This window comes from Notamacropus eugenii, chromosome 5 (genome assembly GCF_028372415.1).
Source record: "Notamacropus eugenii isolate mMacEug1 chromosome 5, mMacEug1.pri_v2, whole genome shotgun sequence".
NCBI classification, from domain to species: Eukaryota; Metazoa; Chordata; class Mammalia; order Diprotodontia; family Macropodidae; genus Notamacropus; species Notamacropus eugenii.
The window spans coordinates 290,257,104-290,276,148 of NC_092876.1; positions in this window are offsets into that span (position 1 = coordinate 290,257,104).

Here is a 19,045-nt window from a genome sequence, read left to right on the forward strand (position 1 = left end):
TAATATTGTAATAATTATTCTTGTTCAATTTGCTTCCCTTTGCATAAGGTCATGCAATTTTTTTTCAGGTTTCTTATGGCATAATACCAGTACACTATTGGAATATTGGACTTGCTTGATGGCCATCTCCTTAGCTTACAGTTCTATACAACAGAAAAAATACTAAAATATTGGGTATGTATGGGTGATTGTCCTCTTTTATTTATAAGTATATATGTAACCTTGCTGGGTCAGTTTATTGACTCACCTAAGACTTTAACTGAGGTGAAGAATTCTTATCCAAACAAGGAATAGAATAAATCATTAAAAAGATTAAAAAAATTTTTCCTTAATTTTAAGGAATTTTACTTCAATAAATTAAAGACAGATTTAGAAGACAAATGGTAGAGTTCCAAAATATTTGCATCAGTTATCACTAATTAGATCCATAGATACAAATTAAATAGGAAATTAATACATTTAATGCCAAGAGCTCTTTCCCAATAAGTGTTTAAGCCTTAAGACCCAAACTTTTAAGATAAACTATGTGGACTTTAAATACCAATGTGCTAATATGAATCTAATTCATTAATGGTAAGAGAGGTACAAATGAAATAATTGAAGTTTCCTCTGCTATCCTGAAAACTGGCATTGATAACGAAACATGAGATCAATGTTGTAAGTACTCTGGAATGATAAGCACACTGTTATATCATTGGTGGAACTGCAAAATGATTCAGTCATTCTGGATTTCAATTGTCTATTATGTAGTAAAAATTAACTTACTGTGCCATTCTTTTTTTACCTGGCAATCCCACTACTTAGTACAGATTCAGGCACATTCACAAACTCATAGGTATATGTGTGTATACCTGTGTATATATGTATACATGTTTATACTTATACAAATATATACACAAACATTTTCAATAAAATCAATTTTACAAATTCAAGACAAGGAGAGTATCATTGTGTAATAATAGTGCTAAAATGATTTGAAGGTGTTTTTTAACGAAAAATCTTGGTATAAGTATACAGTTTAGTATATAGAGGATAATATAGCAGTTAAAAATGGTAACATGATCTTATATCTCATTGAGAAATACAATGTATAAGGCTACCTTGGAGGGGGGAAAGATCAATTGGGCGCTTCCAACTGTTAACATCCAAAAATGTATTTAAAGTATTGGTACCTTATTTTAAGTTGGAGCATCTAGAAGACAGTGACCACAATGATGAAAGGCCTCAAAATTGTGTCATACAAAGACCACTTTAAAGAATTTCTCATATCTAGCCTGGAGAAGAGAAGACTTAGAGAGAATATAAGAATCATGTTTAAGTGTTTTAAGGGTTGTTATGCAGAAGAGAGAATAAAACTACTCTAAAGGTTCTAAAGGGTACACGTAGGAGTAATAAGTTGAAGAGATAGGAAGACAGATTTTACTTTGATGTAAGGAAAAAGCTCCCTAACAGTTTTTACTCTTGGGATGAGGAAATGAAAATTTCCTCTTTATTAATACTTTCCATCTATTGTCTCTAATGTATCTGCCTTTTAGCATGTTGTTTCACCTATTCGGGTATAAATTCCATGAGAGCAGGGGTCATTTTTGGCTTCTTTTCTTTCTCTAGAACTTAGCATGGTTCTTGCCACAAATTAAGTACATGATGCAAGCTTGTTGCCTGACTCCTTCAAGAAATAGTGGGTTTTCCTCAGATTGATGCCTTTAAGAACAAAATTGGGCAACTACCTGTTGGAAAAGTAGTAGAAGAATTTCTCAGTCAGATAAGGACTAAATGCCTTCTGAGGTTCATGCTATATATGACATCCTCTAATTTTAGAATTGAATTAATTAGATTTCTAAAGAATCAGTTCTAAAATCTAATACCCTCTAATTCTAAATTGTTTAGGTGTCTGATCTTCTATAGTCCACATGAGCCTACTGTTTCCATTCCTGAGATATTTAATCAGTCATCTGAGTCCTATGAAACAATGCGTGCATAAAGTGGCAAACAATCAAGGGATAACATATGTAAAACTTTTTGCAAACCTCAAAGTAATATATAATTTCATCATTACTTGCTCTTTCCCTAACCATCACAAACTTTTTCTTATCCCATGTTAACTTATTAAAAAATAAGGATTTTTTAAATTTATACCCTTAAAAAGGTTTTAGAAGTCTTTTAGAAAATCTAAATAATCAGTTACTCCTTCCCCCACCTTTTTTTAATCTACTAAACCCCTTAAAAATTCCACTGGGTCAGAGCTTCTTCCTACTTCTCTATCCATCTCTCTTTCTCTGTGTTTGTCTCTTTGTCTTCTGTCTCTGTTTCTGTTTTGTCTTTCTCATTCACAATTATTATTATTATTATTATTATTATTATTATTATTATTATTATGTTTTCTTCTTCATCCTAAGTCCCATTTGAATGCTTTATTCTATTTTTAAAAAAAGTCTTGAAAGTTAACCAAGTTTAGACAGGCCCATTCTTCATTTTGTATCAGTTGTTGGGCAATGGTTTTGGTTTTTTTTTAGCCATAGTAACGTTCAAAGGACATGTGCCTCACCACACAATGGTTATAATTTGTATTAATGGAATAAATACATACACTAAAGAAGTAATAGAAAAATGGAGTATTAGACTTTAATGTCATAAGTATTCAGTGATTCTACATTTTTTTCCAGATTCCACAAACTTCCCTGTCATGAAAATTAGATTTTCTAGTCAGTAATTCCCAATTTTGGGAAATTGTCTTACTGACAGTCTCTTCAACCTCTGACATAATGACCATATTTAATATCATATCATTAACTTGGTCCACTGCTAGAACAAATTTTTACTAGTTTCTTCAACAAACACTGCACAGTTCATTTAGTCTCCCTTGTACCCTTTTAATTCCTTATTGAATGTTTCAAACATCAAGTGTTCCCTCTGAATCTGATTTTGGTTTCTTGTGTTTGATATATTTAACTGACCTTGGATCATTGATTTCAGAGTCTTTTGAAAAGGGCCCTGTGATTTCTTTGGCCCTACCTAATTAGTGCTTTTCATTTCCTTCAGTGAATATTTGTAATGTGTTTAACCTGTATGAAGCCTTGATCTAATATCCAATAAGTCATACTTAGGCAACTTCTCTGATCTCCTTATTTAAGTAATTTTTTGACTTCTTGAAAGAGGCCTTTTCCTCTAAGAAAACCTCTTATAATTTTCCAGTTAGTAATGCAAAGTGGCTTTTCAAGATTCATCTTTTTTATATTTTTATCTGTACATTTGACTATGGATTCTAAGAAGATGATGTCTGTATAAGCTATGATTTGCACAAATTACTCTTAAAATTATTAATTTCTCTCTCTTTTTTTGTTTTTTTTTTTTACTATTTTATACCCATATTTTGTGGTCATTTTTTCCTTTCCAAAATTTGGCTCTATTACTGGTTATTAATCTGTGAACGTTAGCTGTAATATAATGGGAAGAAGCATTGTATTTTGAGTTGGACAAGTGAGGAAAGAAGAGGGGTGTTATAAGCAGGAGGTGAGGCATGAAAGCAAGAAGGAATGTTGCACATTCGTAAAAAAATAAGAAAATTATCTGACTAATATAAAGGATTAAACTTGAGGAGTATTGGAGAATAAGATTGGATATGTGACTTAAAAGATGATCTTTAAGGCAATTCTATGAAAGTCACTAGGATATTTACTTCTTTTCACTTTTTACTTTGATTGAAGGTTTCACAGCAGGTCACATTACCCTTCTTTTTTAAATATGTTTGTCTAATAGGTTGTTTGTAAAAGCTGGTAAACATATATTTCAATCTGATCCCAAAGAAAGGTGGTATTTATCCGAACCCATTATAGTTCAACAACCCTCCCTGTCACAATGGTGAAGAATTGATGTTGAGGTGCATGCAAGAGTATTTTAGGAGTGAAAAAAAATGATCAGCCACCCCACAGAGAACAAGCTCCTCTTCACAAACTCCCATTCTATCCTGTTCTCCATTTCAATACCTCAGAGTCAACTTATATTCTTTCTTCTCTCTGCCCACCCCAACCTTTGTTACTATGAATAATTTGTTACCAAGTGCTGGTGACCTTTCCAATGTGAGATCTCTCAAGAAAGTTGCCTAATGTATTGAGAAATGAGGTGACTTGTTCATGGCCAGAAAGTCACAAATATATGTCATTAGAGGGACTAATCCTCCTTCCTGACTCAGAAGTCAGCTATCCAAGGTGGTGATCTGTACTGGAGGACATTGTTCCTCATTAGTAGCTCCCTGTATCAATGGTATCATAGTCCAATCTAAAACAAAACAAAACAAAATCTGCTTACATTTATTTGTCACTTTTTACTCAAATGGCCATAGGTCAAGCTGTCATGCATGATGATTGTAATAACTTCCTAAACATCCATCCTGCCTTCTCTTCTCTTCCTACTCTACCATATTTCACCACATAATCATTGCACTCTGCTTTTCAATAAAAAATTGATTTATAAACCTTTGTCGCATAATGCTTTCATGGTATAGTTCTGTTCATCACACTGCTTAAAAGTAAACAGAAAAGCAAAGTATTCACCAGTAGTATTTGAACACACATTTATCTCTCACACATTGCAAGTCGTAAGCCTAAAATTCTCAGCACATGAACATTGTCAGTATGTTTGTGGGTTTGTTTAGAGCACTGCAGTACTAACGGTATTTTCACTAAATCCAATGAAAATTCAGGTGCAAGGGGAGCAGAAAGTCAGGTGAAAACTCCATGAGTAAGTCACATGATATGGTAAGACTTGCATCTTTCCAATTTTAACATATATTCACAAGTATTCCCAGCATACTAATCTTGCATCAAAGACAGTTTAATAATAAATGATTTTTAAGTAATACCAGCACAATATTTAAAAGCTTCATGTAGCGGTCATACCTCACTTTTTACAAAAAAGATTGCATAAAATCTGCACCAATTATGAGACAAAATACATGAAGTCATCATACAGTACTATATTCATTTAGTGTCTACTAGGTCAAAACTTTTCTATGGCTTCCTATTGTGTAAGGAGTAACTTCCAAACAATTAAGCCAGGTCAAACTAATGACATTTTCTGACTCATCATTTGATGGTCTTATCTGATTACATTCATCTCCTGGGTACTATCTCCTCTCTAATATTTTGGGCATGATTCTTTCCTAATTTTGTTCCTATTTTTCTGACTGTATATGCTCTCTCATTTCCTGGATCTTCATCCAAGTTATGTCCACTAAACATGGCTGTCCCCCAAAACTCTGTACCCTTTTATCTTTTTCACACTAGGCTAACTCACTTGATTATTTTCCTAGCTTCCATGAGTTAAATTATCATTTCTAGTCAGGTCAAGTTAGTAAGACTTTACTAGGCATTTACTATGCTTCAGATAGTCTTCTCAGTGCTGAGGATATGAAGGCAAAATCAGTTCCAGTCTTTAAGAAGCTCATAATCTAATAAGGAGACAATATGCAAACTAAATATTAGAAATATGTAGGGTAAATTAAAGGTAGTCTTATGGGGAAGGCATTAGCATTGAGAGGAACGTGGAACAACCTCATGCAGATAATACAGTTTAATCTGAAAATTTTAAAATGACATCTAGGAAATAGAGATGAGGAAGGAGATCATTTGATACATGGAGACAACCAGTGAAAAGGAATGAAGTAGAGAAATAGAGTGTTACATATACTTAATAAAAAAGAAGTAATTGTTTCTGTATTGTGTAGAGCACAAGGAAAGGATTAAAGTGTAGGAAGACTGAAAAATCAGGAACAGATCAGGTTGCAAAGCACTTTAAAATCCCAAGCAATGATTTTATATTAAATCCTAGAGATAGTAGATATTCACTGAAGTAGGGAGTACAGCTTATCAGAACTGTATGTTACAAAGATCACTTTGACAGCTAGAGCAGGATGGACTGGGATGAGGAAAGACTTGAAGCACGGAGACCAATCAGAGCTATTGGAGTAATGTAGAGGTGATATATTGTGGGTCTATGTCAGAGTGGCAGCCATTTCAGAGTGCTAAAGAGTGTTTTTATAAGAGATGCTATGAAGGGAGAATTGTATAATTGAGAAGACTCACAGACAGACTGTTTATGTGTGCTGAGCAAGATTGAGGAATTGAGGAAATCTAGGTTGTGAGGCTGTATAATTGGAAGGATGGTGGTCCCCTCGATAGTACTGGGAAAATTGGAAGAAGAGAGTGTATGGGAGGAAAGCAAAAGGAAAGACATGATAGATCTGGGAAGCATGCTAAAAGCAGAGACCTCATCTTTCCAAAAAGTTCCACACAGTCAAAGCTAAGGTTTCTCCACTAGTAATGTATAGCTCTGCGAGTGATGAGCAGTATAGAATTGATGCTTGCAAATTATGGTACTGGAGAAACTTCTTTTAAATTTTTTTATTAATTTATTTATTTTTAGTTTTCAACATTCACTTGCACAAGATTTTGAGTTCCAAATTATCTCCCCAAGAGAGCATGCATTCTGATTACCCTTCTACCAGTATGCCCTCCCTTCTATCACACATCCCCTTCTCTTATCAAGGAGAAGAGAATGATCAACAATGTGAAAGGCTGCAAAGATATCAAGGAGATTTAACACTATGTGATCATTAGTAATTTTGGAGAGAGTTAAGTGACAGGGTTGGAAACCAGTTTAGAAGAGAAGGACAGGAGAGAAAGTAAAATCATTAATAGTAGATAACTTTCTCAAAGTGTTTAACTACAAGAGGTAAGAAAGTCATAGGATGGCAACTAGCAGGGAAAGTCTAACTAGATAACTTTTTTTAAATAAAAAGACATAAGAATGTCTTTAGGCAGCAGGAGAGATGGATTGATGATTAGTGGATTAAGATGACAGAGGGTAATTGGTGGAGAAGTTTGGGTGAAACTGAATCAAGAATTCATGTGGAGGGGGTTGCTTTGACAAAGAGATCATCTCTTTATGTGAGATAGGTTGAAGGAAGAATGGTTGGGCAAGTCATTTGAGTGATGTGAGATGAGGAGGAGGGAAGGAGAGGGAGTTTTTAACCAATAACCTAATTTTTTTCAGTGAAGCATGGGTCAAGATTCTCATAGCTAAGAAGTTTGAAGAGGGATGAAAACCCTTATGTTGTAAGTGGGATAGACAGTCAATTAAGGATATGGAGAAAGATTATTTTGTTGGAGTGAGAGAACTATTGAGAACGTGGAGCATCAGTCTATGGCCAGACAACACAGTTTTGTGATTTTCTTCAGCCCATTTAGTTACACATTATTAGGAGCAAAGGTGAAGACAGTTATCAAACTTTGGGGCTTGAAAGATTTCATCACCGATAGGCTAAGAGAATAGAGGCTTCAATTATATAAAGGATAGCATACAGTTGAATTGGTACATCAAAGGATCTAAACAGGGAAAGGAGAAGAATGCTAGCCATTGTAGGAGTGAAAACATGAGAAAGAACTGAAGGAGGTAGGTTGTCAGAACAGGTCATGAGGCAAAATCAAAGATGGAATGATAAAGTGCTAACAACCATATAAAGGAATTCCAGAGTTCATGAATGTTGAAGTGATGCTCTTGTGGGAAATGGCAAGATAGTATAATCATCTCTACGTACAACTGAGATGATTTCTCACCCAACCTTCATCACTGAATTGGTCAGAGACCTGTTAAAGATCTTAGCTTAAAAAGGTCAGGTTCTCCCACTGCATCCAGGGCCGCCTCCAGTCATCCTGACCTACATCTGGCCATTGGACCCAGATGACTCTGAAGGAGAAAGTGAGGTCCTTCCTCATTTAAATCCAATTCACTTGCATGTCATGGCATTACCTCTCTGATAACATGATCCTCTTTGAGAATGAAGGACAAACAACAAAAGCTGAGGTATAGTAGATAAATACAACACAGAAATTAAATAGATGAAGAAACATGGAAAGTTAGTGTGCTTGAAAAAGTGTCATTATGTATGTTGAAGTCCCCTAGTAGGAAGGCAGAAGATGAGGATGAAAGACTAAGAACCAGGGACTGAACTAATTGAGAAGAGGAACCTATTCATAGGGTTGGTAGAAAAAAACTATTGTTGTCTTTATTGGATCATATATATGGATTGAATAATGATCAAGAGACTTGATAGAGTCAGATGGAGATGATTCTGGAAGTGGCAATGGGATAAAAGGGATGTTACATTTTCCCCACCAGGACCAGGAGTAGAGGGGTAAAAGTGAAAGAGAAGTTAGTACTAGAAAGGATTGCTGAGGAAGCTGTGTCATGAAGAGGGAGCCAGATCTCAATAAAGTCAAGAAGATAGAAAGAGCAAGAAAGGAAAATGATTTACTAAAATTTGTTAACCATACAACATGGAGTCCAGAAGGAACAGTAGAAGGGATGAGAAGATTTGCAGTTGCACATGATTCAAGCCCTAATTGCTAAATCTAATACTTCCAACCTTATTTTCTGTTTTTGGTTTTGGTCCCACATCACCATTGGCTCTTTCGTCATTTCAAACTGGAGTTCTTTAAGTCATCTCCAACTTAATATGTTCTAATGAAAACTCATCATCTTTGCCACACAAAACCTCTCTTCTTTCTAATACCAGTAAGGGCACCACCATTCTCCTAGACACCTACACTCACAACTTCAGTGCCAATCTCAGCTCTCTACTTATGTTAAGTGCACATCCAATCTGTCCAAATCTTTTCATTTCTAAATTGACAGCATCTTTCACATATCTGTCTGTCTGTCTATCTATCTATCTATCTATCTATCTATCTATCTATCTATCTATCTGCCTGCCTGTCTGTCTGTCTGTCTGTCTATCTCATGTTTCCTCTTTTCTCCATTCACACAACAATCATCCTGGCACCACATCATCTCATATCTGTGCTATTGTAATATCCTTCTGGTTGGTCTTCCTGCCTCAAGTTCCTTATCACTTCAGCTCTTACTCTGATGCTGCTCCCCCCTAATTCTTTCCCCCACACACAGTATATACATTTTAGTGACTCCTTATTACATAAAAGATTAAGTATGAAATCATATTTGACATTTTAAGCCTTTCACAACTGATCCATGACTACTTTTCTAGGACTTTTATACTTCACTTCTCTCTACGTACTCTACAGTTCAGCTATGTTGTCTGTCACTTCCATGAAATATCTCTCTACTCCATTCTACACCATTCCTTTCTAGTGGCTGCCCCCCCATCTCTTATGCCAGTAGTGTTTTTTCTCCTCACATCTCCCTTCACTGACTTCATTCAAGATGCAGCTCAAATACCAACTTCTTCAGAAGACTTCCTGAATCTGTCCCATAACCCTGCAACCTCCCACACCCCCAATACTTTACCTCTGAGACTGCCTTTCATTTATATTCTGTGGAAGCAGTTAGGTGACACAATGACTAGAGTATAGGACCTAGAGTTAGGAAAATCTGAGTTTGAATCCAGCCTCAGACATTTTCTACCTGGGGAACCATGGGAAAATCAATTAATCTTTTCCTGCCTCAGTTTCTCCATCTGTAAAATGGAGGTAATAATAATATCTCCTTCCCAGAGTTGTTGTGGAAACAAAATGTGGTGTTTGTAAGGTATTTTGCATGCCATAAAATGCTATCTAAATGCTATTAGTATATTTGCATGTTGTCTCCTTAAATGTGAGCTCCTTGAGAGCAAGGATGATGTTTTTGTTTTTCTTTGTATCCAATGTGCTTAACACAGTGAGACTTAATACATAATAAAAACAAATGCTTCTTGTCTGACTCACTAATCAGGTACTCAAGACACTGGACAATTGGTCTCAGCCTAACTTTCCCAAATTTTTCTATGCACTAACCTTGAGCTTTAGCCTAATTGGTTTACTTATTGCTATTGGAATGTCTGAGATTTCTATACTAATTCCCTCCCCTGAAAGTAGTTCTCCCCATCTTTTCTGGTATGACTTATTCTCACCACTCACCACTCCCCACAAAACCACATCTCATTTGAGATTTGAAATTCAGATTTAGTTCTTCTTTATATCTCATTACTAGTTCTATACTCATTAATCAGAAACAAACTCATCTGAGATCAGATAAGTATGTCCAGTATACCAGAAACATTTTTTCTTACTCAGACATTTTTTTCTTTTTAAGTTGTAGAGCACTGTACTATAACCTACAATGAAGGATTGATTTAAAATTGAATACCAGTACCATTGGGCCCCTTTGGATGGACTACCTTACCAAAACAATGAGTTCATTAGCTTATTTTAGAAGGGACACTTGTTTTCACCTAGCTTATGCCAGACCCTAAACTACATATAGGGCTATAATAAGAGCAAATAAAAACATATGGAAATCCACATAATCAAGTAAACTAAAACCTGTCAAGTGACAATTGGCATTGTATTTAAGTCCAAACTTCTATTAAATCAAGCATGACTTCCACATTTCTATTATAATATATGCTATTCCAGGGATGGTGGGAACATTATCAGACCCCACTAAGTCCAACCCAATGATTTATACTCACTAACTCCATTCTAGTTCTACACCTTTATGTACAGGTGAGCATCCACCTATTTTCACTTTTTGTTTTAAACAAAAGGTATATATTTACAGAATCTTGTTCTTTAGGAATATTTATTTAAGAGCCTGATAACATATAGACCTTGAAAAACATGAAGTGGAGTTTTAAAAAGGACAACAAGTGTAAACAAAGAAAAACAAAACAAAACAAAACATAAGTCCAAGAACTGTTTTAGGGAAAGATAATAGATGTTTCACTGTGTATGGAAAATGCACACATTTTAATCTTTTTAGAAATATTTTCTTTAAAAAGAGATTTATTTAAAAGACAGCTGAGAAATCCTTTCTGCAGCATAACAAAACAGTAATTTGAAAAGCATCCGATAGGGGGCACTCAAGGATTACAAACAGATGTTTCTCCAAAATAGTCAAGATTGTGTTTAGATGGAAAAGGGTTAGACCCCCGGGCACATTTTCATATTACCTTTTATATAGAGAAAAAAAACGAGCAAAATAAACTAAAATACTCTTTGTCACATTTACAGTATTTTCTGATGAAAGACAAAGGAATATTAAAACGTGCATTTAAACATCTTCCTGAGCCGCCTTATTATTTTTTTTTGGCTTATTATTTTAAAAGCATAAAAGCATGAGAGTATAGACAGCTGTTTGTCTGCAATTTCAAAATTCTAAATAAGGTTTCTAATACATCATATTTCAGTGCTAGGGATAATTATCATCCTCACGTAGAGATTTTCAAATTGTGGGGAATGCTAAAAAAGAGTCATACTTGGTTCTCTGCTTTTTAAGACACAAGATAATGGATCATTCAAATCTTCTGAAATAATATTGCTAAGGAGAAGCAAGTTATTTTTTCCATCAGCAAAAATGACATATAGGAACAAGGGTTAATCATTCTTTGGTGTCCACATGCAAAAATAATAAATAAACAAATAATCAGATATACTAACCCTCATACCAGATGCTACTTTAGCTGAACTAGACTTTGATGAATAAGCTTTAGTCAAAACCTAAATGAAAACATATTATAGCACCTGAATGCAGTCATAGAGTTTTGTTTACACATGGGTGTCTGAATGGGGGAGAGAAAGAGCCTTGAGCTTTGAAATTCTGTGATATAAACTTGTCATTTTCTATTTTGCTAGATTTTATAATCAGTCCATTAAAATGAATTCTCACATGCTCTCAATATCTTGCAGACTAGCATTATGTAAGATAACTATTAATTTGGCAAAAATAAAAGAGGAAGTTGGAATTTCAGGCTGAGGGTTCCCACAGAGTATTATAACACTGAGAACATATAGTCTTGATTTATGTTACTGTTCGCAGACCACCTGTATGATACACACATATATGCGCATATATGTATATATCTATATATGTTCATATTTGCATATATATCCTTCTAACTATCGATCAATCATATTATGACTCCAAATCATTGCCTTTATATGCAAGATGTGTGTTGTGCTTTGGAGATCGAAGTATTATAAGCTAGACATTTTCTTTTCTAAACAGAGAAACAGGTGCAAAACTTTTACAGAAATTTGGTTATTTCTCCACGAGAGTGGTGCGATGGTATCAAGAAACAGCAAGCAAGCAAAAGTGAAGCCTTTAGGTCATTGGGCAAGTACTTTATGTGAAGTCTGATCCAGGCAGAATGTACAAGATTTACAAAGGCCGAGAGGAAAAGGAGCAACACAGAATAGCGCTGGGAGAGAGGGACCCTTGAGATCATAGATCACTCAAAGCACCACAGAAGCTGTTAATAGTTAGAACCTGGAATATTAAAACTGCATCTGCTCCATTGATTATACTACTTTTCATGTTGGCATATTTCTTCAGTTCCTATGTTCATGTAAATACTTATATCAGCCAAGATAAGCAATAAAGTAATTCAACTTTATGCAGTTCAAAATACTCAGGTTGACAAATGTTGATGAGTAGCTTCTGTTGTGGCTTGTCTGAAAAGGTTCAAATGCAAGAAAATCCTCATTGAAATGTCTGTGGAGCTTATAAACTATGATAAATGTTATATACACACTAATTACTACAATGAAAAGTAACATGGCAAAGCATCATTAGAAGTATAAACAATGATGCATAGGGGTTTAAGATAAGGAAGAATTGCATCCGATTAGAGTACCAAGGAAAACTGATTGGGAAAGGCAGACTTTGATTAGGACTTGGTGGGATAGTGAGTGGATAGGTTTTCAACAGCAGGGTATTCTAAGTCAAAGAATGAGTTTATACAAAGGCAAGAAGGTAGGAAAGAGCAGGGTGTGTTTCTAGACAAGTAGTCCAGATTGTCCTCAGCACAGCTGAACATTTGGAGATAAGGATGGAAACAATTAAAAATATAATTAAGAACTCTATTTTCTACACTTTTAACTGAGCTGCCAAGATTTCCAGGAGGGATGAGAGAGACAAAGTCTAGCAGTTATAACACAAAGCAGGTGGAGGAGGCTGTATTTTATTCCTATTTACCATTCAGGGTTCCATTCATGCCTCTAGGTCAGAGGTCCATGTGATCTGGGAAAGTCTTTTAATCTCTCATTCCTCTAAAGATCTGAATCTCTAAGATCTTAAATCGTGGAAAATACGCTGAACTGCCTTAGTAGATGTTATTCTTTCCATTGGGAGTTGGCTCCACTAATGAAATTATGTCCTTATGCCTATCTCTATCTCTATGACGGTCCATAATCAACCCAACTAAAATTAACTGAAACCCAAGGTTTCATCATAAAACACTTTATAGAATCCATTTGTAACAAAAGCTTATTTTTAAAAGGACCATAGGAAATGAAATATCAGAAGTCACTTAAAAGCAATTCTATTTTCATTTTTCACTTGATATAATAATTAAATCACACACACTTAAAACACCCAGAACAAGAAGCAAGCAATTTCTTACCATCTCAACTTTTTTTTTCCTTGAAATAAAATGTTTTTAGTTATTTCGAAATCAAAATTACTATCATTCTAAAAGAAATACACTCATATGCCTTTTCTAAATTATCTTAATCATTAATGAAAATTGGATTATAACATTCCAAAAGTTTAAGGATCCTTCCCTCCCACTGTGTTTCCATCCTCATTTCTATTGGGCATTTTGTAATATTTCTAGTTCTCCCACTCATTTGATATTTTCTCCTAGGATTTATAAAAGTATATGACTAGTATACTTAGTAAAGTCTATTTACAATGTAGAATCTAGCAACAGAAAATTGTAAGAGCATTTAATGGTCTCCCAACTGTAATTTTTACTTTGTCAGTATTCATACATAAAAGCACATATTTTTTATAAATTTTCATAAATATATCTAGGTCCAAATGTCAACATTTTTCTACTAGCAAAAAAAATTCTGACAAAAATGGGACATTCCACCCTTAGACAAACGTCCTTCTTGTGAATTTTCTTTGTATTGAAAAAGAGTAATTTTCATAATAAAATGCTTTAAGAAGGAAAGAATCATTTTCTATCTGATAGAAATGTATATTGTTATCTGGGGGAAAAAAGCAAGAACTGAAGGGAAAAGCTAGTTGTGTAGTATTTTTTAAAGTAACTTATAGTGACTTTGGAAAGTAAAGTGTTGTGTATACATTTTCACTAGAATCTATTTTACAAAATGGTATTCTTGACTAATAGCTTTGACTGACAAATGCTTCTTAAACTAAACCTGGTAGGTGATTCTTTTTAGAAAAGTGCTTGTTCATATAAGGGACATGATATATTCTTAGTAATTAAATTAAAGCTCATCTCTTCATCTCGGTTCCCTTTTCCACTTCCCTCCTCACATTTTATTTCCATTATTAATTACCAATATCTATCCAAGAACATTTTCTGCCAGTGCAGATCAACACCACCCTCGCTGCAAGTTAGATCATTTCCTGGGGGCAATGAGAGGTGGATTGTCTTGCCCAGGTTCACCCAGTCACCCATGGGACTGAATCCATGTCTTCCTGGGTTGAATATTAGTCCACCATCCATGATGATGACAGAGAGAGAAGAGAGAAGACAGAGAGAGAGAGAGAGAGAGAGAGAGAGAGAGAGAGAGAGAGAGAGAGAGAGAGAGAGAGAGAGAGACAGAGACAGAGACAGAGACAGAGAGACAGAGACAGAGACAGAGAGACAGAGACAGAGACAGAGAGAAAAGAAGAAGAAGAAGAAGAAGAAGAAGAAGAAGAAGAAGAAGAAGAAGAAGAAGAAGAAGAAGAGAGGAAAGGACAGAAGATGGAAGGAAGAAAAAGAAATGAATAAAGAAAGAAGTAAAGAGAAAAGATAAATCCCTAATTTTTTGCAATTCTAAGATAACTTCTTAAATTTGAAGTTCCTCCATATGTTGAGAAGATGAAAATAAAAGTATATAGATAGTTATTAAAACGTATAGAACTTCTTGCCATTTCCCCAGTCGTGGTCTACACAAATGTGCATGCACACACACACACACACACAGACACACACACTTTACATTTTTTCTTTTCATTTCAGTGGCATGAATGGTTCATAGTGTCAGAAGTGGGAAGGGCAAATATATGAGAGAGTAAGAGATAGTAAAAAAAAACGAAAGCAGAGTAGGAAAAATTCTTTCACTATTCCTACACACATAAGTACCAGAAAATTACTCACAAAAATATGTATCACTTTTAGGTGATAAGTTGGAGAAATGGAAATCTTAAATAAAAAAAGAATGAACTTCAATGGAAAAGCTTTTACCAAGAAATTCTTACCTGTTGGGTGGATAATATAGTGGAATGCTATTACAATTACCAAAGAAGACTGTAAAGTCTCAACCCTTTTAAAAATATTATGGAAAACATTCATGTAAATGTATTTGATAAAGGTAGAAGACTGGACCACACTGTGTTTCAGCAGACTTTTCAGATTTTTGGTTTTATACATTGAAGGAAAAACCAAAAATTGATATACGGTAAGAACTATCACTTGAAAAAAATTCCATAGGGGCAGACAGCATTGGCATCAATGCAGTTATAAAGCCTACTCCCCACTGAAGGTCTGCACAATAGAGTAAGTCTACACAATCTGCTTTACTTGGTGATGAAAGAAAAAAAATATACAGGAAAAAGTTTAGCCATTAGCTCTCATACTTATATAGCAAGCTAAGAAAACTCATAAGATTCTGAAATATACCCTGCCTCTTAGTACTGAAGTTATACTTGAAGTCTCTGCCCAACTGGACTTGTAATGATTATATTTTAGGTCCTGAAAATAATTAGCTGTGTGACTTTGGGGAAATTGTTTAATGTCTGAGCTTCAGTGTCCTTAACTGCAAGAATGAAGGATCTAGACTAGATAATCTTGAAACTCTGCACTACATCTAATATCCTTATGAGTCTACAATTCTGCTTTTCAGAAGGTGCTATATGATGACTGAAAGCATAAAGGTCACAACCTGGTGGATAGAAGTACCACAAAGACCACCTGAAACACAACTTCCAAACACAAGGATTATCTATGAGATCCTCATTAATGATTGGAAGGCTCATATCCACTTTGAGTAGAGGAGACTGAGTCTTTCATCTTGAAGAAAGACATGAAGGTGATTCGTAAGCACATATGGACGGTCAAAACAAACATAACATGAGACTCTGCAATTAGCAGTAATTGATGTCCAAGGGCAATTTCCACATGTATGAAGAATGGGAAGAAATCTCATGCTTGACTCATTTCTGCCATGCATGTACCTGGTTGGCCATGCTACTTATTTCACCAACGTCAAATAAGAAGGAAAACAATTTAAAGTTTGTTTATTAGGACTAATTTGCAACAAGTACAAAGAAAAGAAGCTCATGGAAAGAGATCTGAGTTCTTTCAAGTAGTCCAAAGAGGTTAAGTAAATGAGGAATCCTTTCCTCTCTTTCAAGAGTTTATCAAACAGCTTTCAGACAATATCTAGAACAGTCAAAACAATATTAAAAGTCTATATTGCTTCCCTTTTGAAAATCTATAACTGGCTATATGTTGTGATTGTCAATCATCTGATACTGTAATGTATGTCTGTAAGAATTTACACATTAATTATATCAAAGTACAGCTAAGATTTGTGCTAAGAGAAAAAATTATGATAGAGAATATTATAGAATGACATTTTAAGGAAGTGTAGGACTTCATTTGTTTGGAAATGTTTTTACTTTTCAGGTTTAATTAGATAATTACACCACACTCCATTTTCCCCCATCCTGACAAACCACTGAATACATTACAATTTGCATATATTAAAGTTATATCAGTCTTGGATGCCAGAGCTAATTTCACCCATCCCAGTTGGTATGCTCATTCCAATCCACCACACCAAACTTAGGGAGAATTACTGTTCAAACTAGACTTGTCCTTAGAAGCACTAGTTTGGAAAATGAAAATAACATGTTATTCCATCAATCTGAAATTTCCCTTCAGAGATTTTCCTCTGGAATGAATACAGTCCTATTTCAAAGCACTGAATTTGGATAATGTTTCTTTTAGCTTCTCTCTTCCCTTCCTTTTATTTCATCCAATTTAAACTTTCCTTATTCTGTGTCTATGCTAGCTGACAATTTTTTCTGTCTGGGGATGTAGCATAGGGTGCCCAAATACCTTTGCAATTGCTGTCAACATTTTTCTCTAGAAACTTTAATTCTTAGGCCAGCTCTTTCCCACATATAATACCTCCATGATAATCTTTCAACCTTAGTATATGCAGCAGAAAAGCCTTTTTTTAACCTATGACCTCCAGGTGTAAAATAAGTAAGTTGCTACTATTGATAGTAACAAACCACAACTCCAAGGAAAACAGTTCAGTTCAGGGGGAAATTCATTTTTTTAAAATTTTAATCACATCGTTGTTAAGACATCATCCTTATTGCTAATGTTAGAATTGCTGCTGGCTGATAATTACTATTCTTATGTTGTTATAAACCAGAAAGTAAGAATGATTGGTTCTACTTTGTTTAATTTATCTCAATAAGATATTTCATAATATTCTATAGCTTGATGAATTAATTTATTTAACTTGTCAGTGTTAATAACTTTGATTAGGATGAAGAAGTTGTAATGTGCTGTTGGAACAAACATCCTGAGCAGTACCTCTAGATTTTCCTCTTTGTCAATAGCTCACTGTTAATTTCTTATTTAATTACAATCATTGTGATGAGAGATGGAAAAAATTGCATAGACACTTAAGACATTCTTTTCCTTTTGCTAAAATAGAACCATCTCAATCTTATTTGTACCATAATGAGATAGAATGAATCATTCAAAAAAGTAGAAATAAATTTCCTGACTGTTGAACTTGAACTTGGGCTAATGGCTTACTTCTTTCTTGAAGCTCACAAAAGGCTATTTTGCTAGATGAATCAACCTTAAGAGAACATGCATGAAACATGAACAATCTAATAAACTATGTTTATTTGAGGACAGAATAAATGACTTCAATTTGATGTTAAACTCTGATTTTTTTTAATGTTAGAATTGATGTATTTTTGCTCAGCCTAGGTGGGGATAGGCAGCTGGCTTCAAAGTTAGGGATACCTGAATTCAAGTACCACATCTGATATATGCTGGCTGTGTGATCTTGGCCAAGTTATTTAAACTCATACTTTAGTCAACTCTCTAATACTACAAGTTGCAAAAAATGGTTTAAGCCTGCATTGATAGAAGAGGTTTTCTTACTTGAAGTTCCCTGCAGGGATGGAGAGAGATTCAGAGAGTCAGAGAGAGATAGTGAGAGAGAGAGAGAGAGAGAGAGAGAGAGAGAGAGAGAGAGAGAGAGAGAGAGAAAAGAAGAAGAAGAAGAAGAAGAAGAAGAAGAAGAAGAGGAAGAAGAAAAAGAAGAAGAAGAGGAAGAAGAAAAAGAAGAAGAAGAAGAGGAAGAAGAAGAAGAAGAAGAAGAAATGAAATCACAGGTTCATTCTTTATCACTATTTAAATTTAACCAATGAGTTGAATATGAAAGTGAACACCTGTAATTCCTGTTGTTAATGAGGTGGTGGTTGGTGGGTTGGTGGATCACTTGAGTTCCACTCCTAAGTTCAGGTAGAGCTAAAAGTCAGTCAACCGACCACACTAAGTTCAGCACCACTGTGCTAAGTCTGAAGGAATAGAGGGCCATCAGCCTGCTTGAAGAGGGTTGAACTGGCCCAGGTTAGAGGAAAACAAACATCAAAGTAGGTTAAAGCTTCCCTCAGGATCATCAGGCTGTGAATAGTCATTGCACTTCTAGTCTAGGCAAGATAGAAATAATATGGAATCAATTAATGCAATCGCTGCATATGATATTATAACTACTATCTACATTGTTTTAATATCAATAGTAATAACACTAGAAGCTACAGGAGACATTAAAGTATTTTATGTGCTTTATCCCTTTTTTAGATCACCACCAGGATAAAATACAAAATCTTCAGTTTGGTGTTCTATAACCCATCCTCCCTAAACCCCACCAGCTTTGTAGTCTTTCACTTTATTTTCCAGCATTGACTCTCATCCAGTGACGATGTCTCTTTGCTTGCCCATGAACAAGGCATTCTATCTCTCAGCTCTGGATGT